An 11,514-nucleotide genomic window follows, 5' to 3' on the forward strand; every position below is an offset into this window, starting at 1 on the left:
CTCATGAATTTCTATTTTCTTCCAATGGTTTACAATTGATTACTGTACTTAATTATTTTGGTCTTCACATTGTCCCAGATTTGGCCAGTAAAAGCCCCTTCAAGCTGACATGCCAGCATGATTACTTTGAGTGCTTCTCTACTTTCTGGCATAAAATGATGTTCCACACTCATCTTATATATACCCTGCCCAGCCCTGGAATCAGCCATTTCTCTAAAGAGCGAGCCCTGGTTCCTTTTAGTGGGGAATGGTATTAGACACTAAGCTCTAGACCATACACGTATGCCATGATATGGTTTTTATTTCTAACTTTCTAATTCGGATTTTCAAACCTGAAAAAAAAAGTTGAAAAACACATAAAATGAACACTTGAATTATCATCACCTAAATCCTTTTTTGCAGTATTTGCTTTACCTCTTCCTATATATAATTGTATCTTTTGCTGTATCATTTGAAACCTGCAGCTATCATGACAGTTCACTCTTCCATATTTCAGCATGTATTTCCTAACAATAAGGCCATGTTCTCATACACCACATCCACACCTAAAGAAACTAAAATTAATTCAATTAAATTGTCTAAAACACAATCCTTATTTAAATTTCTCAAGTGCTTCAAAATAGTTCCTCAATCCAGAATTCAATCAATTCTCACACATCCCATTTGGTTCCTATGATTCTTCCATCTTCTCTACCTAGAACAAGCCTCTCTACCATTTTTGTTTACTTTGATTTTTTTTTTAAAGAATCCAGGCCAGTTGTCTTATAGAATATCCCATTCTCTGGATTTGTCTGATTGTTTCTTTATGATTAAATGCAGAGCAACTTCTTATCTTTTGGACAAAAAAGCAAGAGATGATATCACATGCCTCTTATTGCAACATATAGGGGAACTAAACATCCCATTGTCCTTCTCTTGGTGAAATTTAGTATGATTGGTTAAAGTGGTGGTCACCAGCCAGCTCTCTCCTTTGCAAAGGCATATTTTCCCAGTAACTGATAAGTAATCCATGGGCAGCAAAGCAATATTTTGAGGCCATATAATTATCCTGTTCACCTTCAACCTTTCAATCAGTGGTTTTAGTATCAATGGATGATTCCTGCCAAATTAATTATTGCCCTAGGGCTTACAAAATGGTGATTTTCTTACTCTCTTCCATATTTGCTAGTTGGATTTTTTTTTTTTTTTTTAAGTAAAGAAGAGCTTCCCCCTTCCTCCGAAGTCTTTTTCTCTCTTCTGTATCACTAGAAACTCATGGACATTTTTTTGGTCACTGTGTAATAATAACCAGTCACTCTTTTTGGTGCTAAGCTACTCCAATTTGGTCAATGATGGGGTTCTGTGTCCTTTTATGAATCCTTTCAGTACATCTTGTTTCTAGCATAAAATTATATTCCAGAATTAATTTATACTTTACATGTTCCAGAGTTAGATTTCTTTCAGTGGAAAAAAGAGTATTTGGGAACCAAGATTTGGCTATTAGGTACACAACAGATGGGCTAGTGCTTCTAGGCCCTTTCAGAAGCCAGAACAAAAAAATATTCATTTTTTAAAATATCATGAGTGGATATTGATTCCTCCAATTCATATCCAACAACATTTTCCCATTCAATATCTGTAATTCCCTTCTAATAGAACCTGGTTTCTAAGCACTGCAATATATTTACCCATTCAACTGATACAAAGTAGTTTTAGAAATTATAGTACCAATCCAGTACCAATAACAGATCTACTAAGTTAAAGATTTCTTTGCAGTTCTTAACTTTTTATTTTTAAATAATTTTAGACTCTGTGAAAAGTTGTATATATTGTAGAGTTCTTGCATACCCTTCACCCAGTTTTCCCAATGTTAAGATCTTAATTAACATATATATTTACTAAAATTAAGAAATTAATATTGGTGTGTTATTAACCCTCCCCTGCTTGTGCATGCTCTCTCGCTCTCTCTCTCTCTCTCTCTCTCTCGCTCTCTCTCTCAAAATAAATAAATAAACTTAAAAAAAGTATTTAAAGGGTTGACATGTATATCTCTCCCCAACCCCATGTCACTACAAATGGCGATGGTGTGGTGCATTAACACTACAGACATCAGAAAACACTACAAACCAGGGGGTGGGATTCTCCTAAGAGAACTAGTTGTTAAACATTTACCAGCACACCACCGACAGTATCCTAAACACATAAAATATTGCCTAGCTAAAAGCAATGCTCAGTTGACAGCTAAAGAACTAAGGGATACAACTGACTTCCAGCAGAAGTACAAAATGATACAACCACTGTTCAGGGCAATTTTGTAGTATCTATGAAAATTATGAGACGGCCTAATTTTGACCTAAGACCCAGTTATTCTAATTCTAGAAAATTTTTCCTTAAGTTTCACACATACGAAATTACATTTACATAAGGTTATTCAATGAAACATTGCTAGTATCAGCAAAAAACTATACATACATGTCCTTCAACAGCAAACTGGTTAAATAATCAATGATAGAGGCACCTGGGTGGCTCAGTCAGTTGAGTGCCCAACTCTTGATTTTGGCTCAGGTCACGATCTCATGGTTCATGGGATCAAGTCCCATGTCAGGCTCTGTGTTAGCAATGCAGAGTGTGCTTGGGATTCTCTCTCTCCCACTCTCTCTGCCTCTCCTTGCTCGTGCACTCTCTTTCTCTTTCTCTCTCTCTCTCATTCGATCAAAATAAATCAATAATTGTTTAATTAAAGAAAATCAATGACCAATGCATACAGTGGAAACCATGCAGCTATACACGATGAGAAACAGAAGTAATAAGAAGCAGAGTCAGGACTTCCAAAAATTCCTCCATAAAATAAATAAGAAAACTAGCAAAAATTCTAAGAATCAGCTTTTTTTAAAGTTTGAAACTAACCACAGTCTTGCATAAATCCAGGGAGCATTCATTCAATAAACACTGCTGGTTTGAGGTTTGTGAGGTTTGTGGCATTTTAACTTGCTCCATTTGCATCCTTTACCATCCAGCTCCACGGGAGGCTTGAAAACAAACAGCTTGTAATCACAGTGAAAAGCAGCAACAAGGCAGCCACCAGAGAGAGCAGAAGAGGGATAGAGCTCTTTCAAAGCCTCATCCCCAGAGAACGGTCATTATTTACCTGTCTGATGGTTCCTTGGAAGCCTCTACTGTCTTTAAGCTAGCTTGGAGCTTCCACAGTACAAACAGCCTTTTCCCCAGGGGACATGCTTGGAAAAGAATTAGAGGAAAGTTATTCACTTCGCAGCCACCTGAGGTGGTGAATAACAGTTGGAGCAAGCAAGAGGCTAATTTAAAAGCTAAAAAAGGAAAATCTCATAATGCCCATAGGAACTTTGAAAGCTTCAACGTATTCCTAGGAATCTAGAAAGCCACATACATGCCCAGGGACACGCACATGCTCAGGAAAGACCTAAGAAGACCCTAAGCTCTTATTCTCAGCTGACCTTGAAGCTCTGTACATGCAGAAGTAAAGACTAAGGCAGAGTTGTCAACAGCACATCTGAGTGTTGAAGGTGTGTGCCACCAATGCACAGAGAGCACCTGGGCACAGACCAGGAGACTTATTAACTCCAAGCATTTGAGGAAATCTGGTAAATCATTAGCTGACTAACCTACTGAGTAGAGATTTCAGTGGCCACACATGATAAAGAATACAGACTTTACACAATCAATCAGTTTAGAAAACTCACTAAACAACATAACAATGACAGCGATAACAACAAACACTGGGGAGGGGAGACTCTGAAAGCTGCCAAGTAATATTATTTAAAATGTCTAATTTTCAACAAAAATTATGAGTCAAGCAAAGAAACAAGGAATAATATCTGACACAATAGAGGAAAAAAACAATTGATACAAATTGTCCCTAAGGAAGCACAGATACTAGACTTGCTAGACAAAAGACTTTAAATCAGCTATTTTAAATATGTTCAAACAACTAAAGGGTAACCACGTCTAAAGAACTAAAGGAAAGTAATAGAACAATGTCTTACTATGTAGACAATATCAATAAAGAGATAAAAATTATTTAAAAAAAACAAAAAGATATTCTGGAGTTGAAAAGTACAATAACCAGAAATTAGAAATTCATTAGAAGGGCACAAGATCAGATTTGATGTGGCAGAAGAAATAATGAACAAACTTCATTGACGACAGAACAGGTCAACTGAATTTATCCAGTCTGAAGAACAGAAAGAAAACAATGAAAAATGTTGAACAGAGCCTCAGAGACCTGTGGGATATCAAGTATTCAAACATATGCATAATGGGTTCCTCAAAAATTAAAAATAGAACTACCCTATGATCCAGCAATTGCACTATTAGGTATTTACCCAAAGGATACAAAAATACAGATTCAAAGGGGTACATGCACCCCGATGTTTATAGCAGCATTATCAACAATAGCCAAACTATGGAGAGAGCCCAATTGTCCATAGACTGATGAATGAATAAAAAAGAGGTGGTATGTATATGTGTATATATATATATATATATATATATATATATATATATAATGGAATATTACTTAGCCTTCAAAAAAAAAAGAAATTTTGCCATTTGCAACGACACAGATGGAGCCAGAATGCATTATGCTAAGCAAAATAAGTCGACCAGAGAAAAACAAATACCATATAACTTCACTCATACGTGGAATTTAAGAAACAAAACAGATGAATGTATGGGAAGAGAGAGAAAAAGAGAAGAAAGGGGAACAAACCACAAGAGACTCTTAACAATACAGAACAAACTCGGGGTTGATGGAGAGAGGTGGGTGGGAAATGGGCTACATGGGGGATGGGTATTAAGAAAGGCATTTGTTGTGATGAGCACTGGATGCTGTTATATAAGTGATGAATCACTGAATTCTACTTCTAAGCCAATATTAACTAACTAAAATATAAACAATTTAAAAAATGGTTAAATGAAGAAAATATATATGCATAATGGGAGACCCAGAAAGAGAAAAGAGGAAGGGACAGAAACAATAGCTGAAGAAATAATGGCCAACATCTTCCCAAATTTGACGTAAGATATGAATCTATACATCCACAAAGCTAAACAAACTACAAATAAAAGTTAAAAAAAATCAATTAACCACACACATCATAATCTGTTAAAGGTGAGAGACAGAATCTTGAAAGCAGCAAGACGAAAACAACTCATTGTGTACAATGGATCTTCAATAAGATTAACAGCTAGTTTTGCTTCAGAAATCACAGAGGCAAGAATGCAGTAGGAAGAAAAAGACTATCAACCTAAACTATCCTTGAAAAATGGAGGAGAGGGAAGCCTGGGTGTCTCAGTCAGTTAGGCATCTGACTTTGGCTCAGGTCATGATCTTGTGGTTAGTTAGTTCAAGCCCCACGTTGGGCTCTGTGCTGACAGCTCAGAGCCTGGAGCCTGCTTCAGATTCTATGTCTCCCTCTCTGCCCCTCCACTGCTCACCCTCTGTCTCTCTCTCTCTCTCAAAAATAAATGAACATTAAAAAAGAAAGAAAGAAAGAAAGAAAGAAAGAAAGAAAGAAAGAAAGAAAGAAAGATGGAGGAGAAATTTTAAAAATCCCTGGATAAACAAAAACTGAGAGAATTCATTGCCACCATCTCTGCCTGACAAAAAGTACTAAAAGGAGTTCTTCAGGCTGATAAAAGGACATTAGACAGCATCACAAATCCACATGAAGAAACAAAGAGCACTGGTAAAGGTAATACTATGTGAGTAAAAAATAGCATAAATGAATGTATTCTGTAATTCTTTGTGTCTCCTACCCGATTTAAAAGACACTTTGCAAAGAAAAAAAATATAAATCTGTGTTGATGGCACACAATACATGAAGATCTACAGGACAATAAAAGCACAAAGGAGGGGTAAAGGGATGAATAGAGCTATATAGGAATAGAGCTATATAGCATATTAAGTGTTTATATGCTATTGAAATTAAGTTGATATTAATCCAAATTTGATTTTTTTAATAGGTGAAATGTACTGTAAATCATTGTTTACTTTCCTGGTTAAAGAAAAAAAACCTTATAGTCAATTCTCCACTCACAAGTAGAAGAGGAATAGAAAAAACTCGATTGTTTTTAATCTGGCATTTATGTGTACCTTTCATTTCACACGTACAGTTTACTGGGTATTACTACCCACCACCAGCAGAATAGATACAAGTAAAACCAAATATCAGAAAGGAAAAAGTATTAACAAAAGGAAGCTCAAAAAGATGTCTTCAGGAGAGTGGCCAGGCTAGTCAGTAGGAGCAGACCGTGTGCAGTAAGGCTCTGCTGCTCTTCTCCTCCAACTCCTATAGCAGCTCATCAGTCTCATTCTCTATATCCTCCGTGTGCTGAATGCAATGGCACAACTCACAGATAAGGAATGCGTCCAGGGTGGCCTCTTTATGGTTGTCCTGGATGTCCACATTGGTTACATGCACTGGCTGGCAGGTGTCTTGCTCTTTGGAATTCAGATCTTCCACCACCTGATTGTATACTCTATCTTCACAGGTGAGAATCAGATCAAACAGTCTCTGCAGCTCTGAAACCTTTCTGGCCAGGGCTTGATCCTCTTATTTCTATCCAACAGATGTAAAATGCCATTCTGCATATAGAGTTCTTTGTCTTTCCTAAGGAGATTGTGGTACATCTGGTCATATGTAGTTTTGAAATTGTAAACTTTTGGCTTGTCAAGTGCCAGTCCTGGGAGCTTAACATGAGTTCCTGTTCCAAAGGACCAGAAACTGAATCTCTGTTTGCTGAGAATGTCGTGCATCTCCATGCTCCGGTTCTGGTTGCTCGAGCACACCACTGCCACAGACAGCAGCAACGATGGCATACTGGTGACTACACTGACCACAACACACCCATTCAGGGACTCCCACCCAGCCATGGCACTTCTGTGCAAGCCAATCCAAACCTGATTGTTAAAAACTAAGATGTTAATTGTAAATCCCAGGGCAACCATCAAGAAAATAACTAAACATAGCAAAAGAAATGACAAGGGAATTAAAATGGTACACTAAAAGATATCTATTGAACAGAAAAGAAGGCAGTAATGGAGGAATAGAGGAACAAAAAAGCTGTAGACCACAAATAAGAAAACAACAGACCTAATCCTGCTCTATCAGGAATTACACTAAATGTAAATTGCTTAAACACTCTAATTAAAGGGCATAGTGGATACCATACTGGATAAAAAAACAAAACAAAAACGTGATAAACAGTGTCTGAAAGAGACTCACTAATAAACAGTGTCTGAAAGAGACTCACTAATAAATAGTGTCTGAAAGAGACTCACTTGAGATCCAAAGACATAAACAGAAAAAAGGATGGACAAAGATACACCATGATGAGAAAGACAGTCTCACGTGTACGGTCTTTCAACCCCCACTCAGCTACATAAGAATGAGCCTTGGGTCTGGAACCTTCCTTACCAAGAGATAAAGAGACCACACAGCCTATATAAGCCATTCACCTTGTCAGAATATCTTTTATTTAATTGCTCCTCTGTTCTGATTAAGCATATACTAAATGCCCCTCTGGCACAACCTCAGCTTTCAGTATTCTGGATTTGACAGTAGTAGGGTTGGACTCCTGCTGTGGCATAAGAGGTGTGTGCATAGGCCAACTGCCCTGCATCAGATGCTGGGGGCACCCACTAGCCTTGGGGGTCCAATCGCATATTATCAGAACTGATCTTGCTTTACCTCTTAAGTGTATAAAAGCACTGTTCCATCCAATGCTTGACTCCATTGTGTCTTCCTTGGTAACTCTGAAACCAAGATGCAGTGGCAGGAGTATTTAAATTTTTATTCCTGTACACTGGCATAATGACGATGTTTGCTATCTCCATCATGGTCAGTGTTGGCATTGGCAACTTGCGAGAGGCATTCTGCTCAACACTCTCACCAAAAGACAGCTGGGAAGGCTATATTAATATCAGGTAAAAGAGAGTTTAAGACAAAAATTGTTACTTTGAAGAAAACACATGGTTAAATCTTTAAGATTTTGGATTAGGCAATGGTTTCATAGATACGACAAAGCATGAGCAACTAAAGAAAAGATAAATTGGACATCAACAAAATCATTAAATTTTATGCCTCAAAAAACATTACCAAGAAGGTGAAAAGACAATCCAAAGAATGGGAGAAAATATTTATAAATTATATATCTGACAACAGTCTATATCCAGTATATAAAGAACTCTCAGAATGATAAAAATTAAACTAATTAAGGGGCGCCTAAGTGGCTCATTCAGTTAAGTGTCCAACTCTTGATTTTGGCTCAGGTCATGATCTCACACTTTGTGAGATCGAGCCCTGCGCCCAACTCCGCACTGACAGCATGGAGCCTGCTTAGGATTCTCTCTGTCCTTCTCTTTCTGCCCCTCCCCTGTTCACGCTTTCTCTCGCTCTCAAAATAAGTAAAAAAAATTTTTAAATGTGTCCAAAATGGAACCAAGAAGTTCAATCTAAATAGTAATCAAATCTATCCTTAAGGCAGATAGAAAAACCACTAAGTATCATGGACATTCAAAACTTAGGCTGTAGGAAGAAACTTCTTTAATGGGATAATTGGTGTGTACCGAAAACCCACAAAGACTATTCCAGCGTTGGCTAACACTTCTCGAGTTATCTTTGAAAAATCAGGCACAAGGTAAGGATGCCAGGTTTCATGAAGCAAGACTGAAAAAGGTGTAAGAAAGAACATGATGAACCTAAAGAAGAATGAATTAAGGACTAATGCAATGAATTAGAACGTCCAGCAACAGATGTGTGCAGACACGGTAATATACTGGATAAATGTGCCATTATAATTCATTGAGAAAAACATTAATAAAGAATTGGTGCTTTATGTGTTAAAAGATAAAACTAGATTCCCTGCCCATATTATCTACAATAACAATTTCCAGATTGACTCGAGGCTTAAATATTTTTAATCGTACTAATATTAATTAAGCAAAAATTTTAAAATATCCTTAAGTTAGGGAAGAATTTTAAAATTCAAAAAGAAAACAGAAAAGTTAAAAAGACTGGCCTATGGAAAAATATAAAACTCTAATAAGGCCAGAGGCACTCTAGAGGTAAAGGTCAAGGGACAGACTTGGAGAAAACATTCACAACAAATGTAACAGACAAAGAATTACTGTCCAAAATACATAAAGTATTCTTTAAAATTAATACATGAGATGATTAAAAATGAAATCATTCACAAAAGCAATGAAAAGCCAATAGATATATGATGTGCAAGATCATCAGCAATCTCAGAAATGCAAATAAAATGGTGAGTTTTTCTCAGAAGTTAGATCGGCAATAAATCTAAAGTCTGACAACGCCAGGAACTGGCAAGTAAGTAGCGGTTAAGTACAGTCACAAATACTACAGTGCCACAGTCTAGGTGGGGGAAATATTTATGCAGAGCCATTTAAAGGGCACGTCAACCATTCGGCTGTCTTCCAGATATTCTACACCGCTGGACCAAACAAGACCATTAGAAAATTGTGTCCTCAAACTCTGTTATGAACTGAACGCTTGTGCCCCCCCACCAAACTTCACATGTTGAAGCCCTAATCCCCAGTGTGATTTTAGTTGGTGATGGGACCTTTTGGAGGTAACTGGGTCATTAGTATGGAGCCCTGATGACATTAGTGCCCTTAGAAGAAACTACACGAGAGAGCTGGCCCTCTATTCTCTCCCCACCATGTGAAGATACAATGAGAAGAGGGCCATGGGCAAACTGGATGAGGGTCTTCACTAAAGAATCAAATGTGTTGGCACCCTGATCTTGGACTTCCCAGACTCCAGAATATGAGAAATAAGTGCTTGTTGCTGAACCACCAGTCTCTGATAATTTCTTACAGCAGTGCCAGTGTGTTAGTGCCCTAAGAGACTCGTTTTTCTGGTTCTCCTTTGCTGTCAGCAAACTTGCTGTTCAACTTTGATAATTCTGGGACTTTACAGGACCAGCATATATCTATATGCTGACTTTGCTCAACTCTTGACCTGATAGTCTACAGTTAATCTGATGTTGATTTTCATCTATTTCTGTTTTTCTATTTTAATTTCTGTTCCCTTACACACCTCACAAAATCCACTGCAAAACAAAGCAGGAATAAACAGCTCATCTGTGATTCAGTCATTTCCTGCTGCTCTTGGAAAACTGAAGAGAACTGTAAAGGTACAGCTGGGAAAGAAGGAAAGAAAATGAGGTCCTATGCAACCAGGTGAGCTGAGCAGAATTATCTGCCTAGCAAGCTTCACACAGCAGCTACATACAAAGCCCCTGTGGGCCATGCGCTTCAACCCTAAGGGCAGGGCAGAGCTGATGGAGGAGTACCCATTGTCTATGCAGACTCTGACCCGTCACAGCTCAGAATGCGATTTTTCATTAGGTGAATATAAACATTTCCTACTAACTTCCTGCTAAAAAGAATTTACCTTCCCCTCTATAGTGACTAAAATAAATAAATAAATAGTAACAACCAAGGACTAATCAAACAAAGAACAAACAACACAGGAAGACATTGCCTTTATTTCTCTGCATTCCTAGGGACAGTGTTTGGCCCTTGAGTTACAAAATCCTCATCAGCATCCCCCTGGAAAGTGCAGGGGTACTTTGTTTATTCTAACTTGGTTATGGTTTCTCAAAAGGATCTTTTCGTTAGAAATTTGAGGGGCGCCTGGGTGGCTCAATGGGTAAAGCATCCAACTTGGGCTCAGGTACATGATTTCGTCATTGGGGGGTTCGAGCCCTGCGTTGGGATCTGTGCTAAGTTCGGAGCCTGGAGCCTGCTTTGGATTCTGTCCCTCTCTCTCTCTCTCTGCCCTTCCCTCACTTGTGCTCTCTTTGTCTCTCTCTCTCAAAAATAAACATTAAAAAAAAAATTGATGTGACATCATTGTTAAGGATAGACAGCAAGAAGTTCCCTGGGCATGCCACTAATAAATTATGTTACTCTAGACAAGTCACTCCCTTATCTTCTAGGCCCTTTTTTTTTTCACCTCTTAAATACAGACAAAATTTTAAAATCTTTAAACTCTTTATACATTAGTTATTTGATTTTTTACTATCAGAACAGAATGATGCACCCTCTAGGTTGTAGAGCAAGTGCAGTGAAGGGAGTATGGCTGATGAGGGTGAACAAGGTCAATTTCTCCTGTGGCTGGTGATTCCTTTCCCTGAACTGTGTCCTCACAAACTTCCTGTGAGGTACCCTCTGGTGTGCTGCCCTTTGCTCATGTTGCCAGCTTTATTTCAAATCTTAAAGCTGATCAGTGGACAGCCTGCAATGATTTCTGGTTATGGTGACATCACCCAAGCATTGCTCCTTCTGTAGAAGGACCAAGAATTACTTCTGTCCTGGCAGTCTGAGGATATAGTCTTTCCTGGGCCTCTTCCGTTTCTGTTTTGAGTCTTTGATGAGAGGTCTCAGATCAAGGGGTGATTTTCCAGGTGGGGTTCCTGGGTGATAAGGTTTTGGGGGTGATCCAGAGTTGACAGCCAAGAAAGAAT

General features: G+C 38.1%; 1 pseudogene; it reads right to left on the minus strand.

Moving 5' to 3' along the window:
* Positions 1-6,254: 6,254 nt before the first annotated feature.
* Positions 6,255-6,838, minus strand: LOC122201950 (annotated as a pseudogene).
* Between the last annotated feature and the right edge of the window lie 4,676 nt (positions 6,839-11,514).

Source organism: Panthera leo, chromosome D2, assembly GCF_018350215.1.
Source record: "Panthera leo isolate Ple1 chromosome D2, P.leo_Ple1_pat1.1, whole genome shotgun sequence".
Lineage (NCBI taxonomy): Eukaryota > Metazoa > Chordata > Mammalia > Carnivora > Felidae > Panthera > Panthera leo.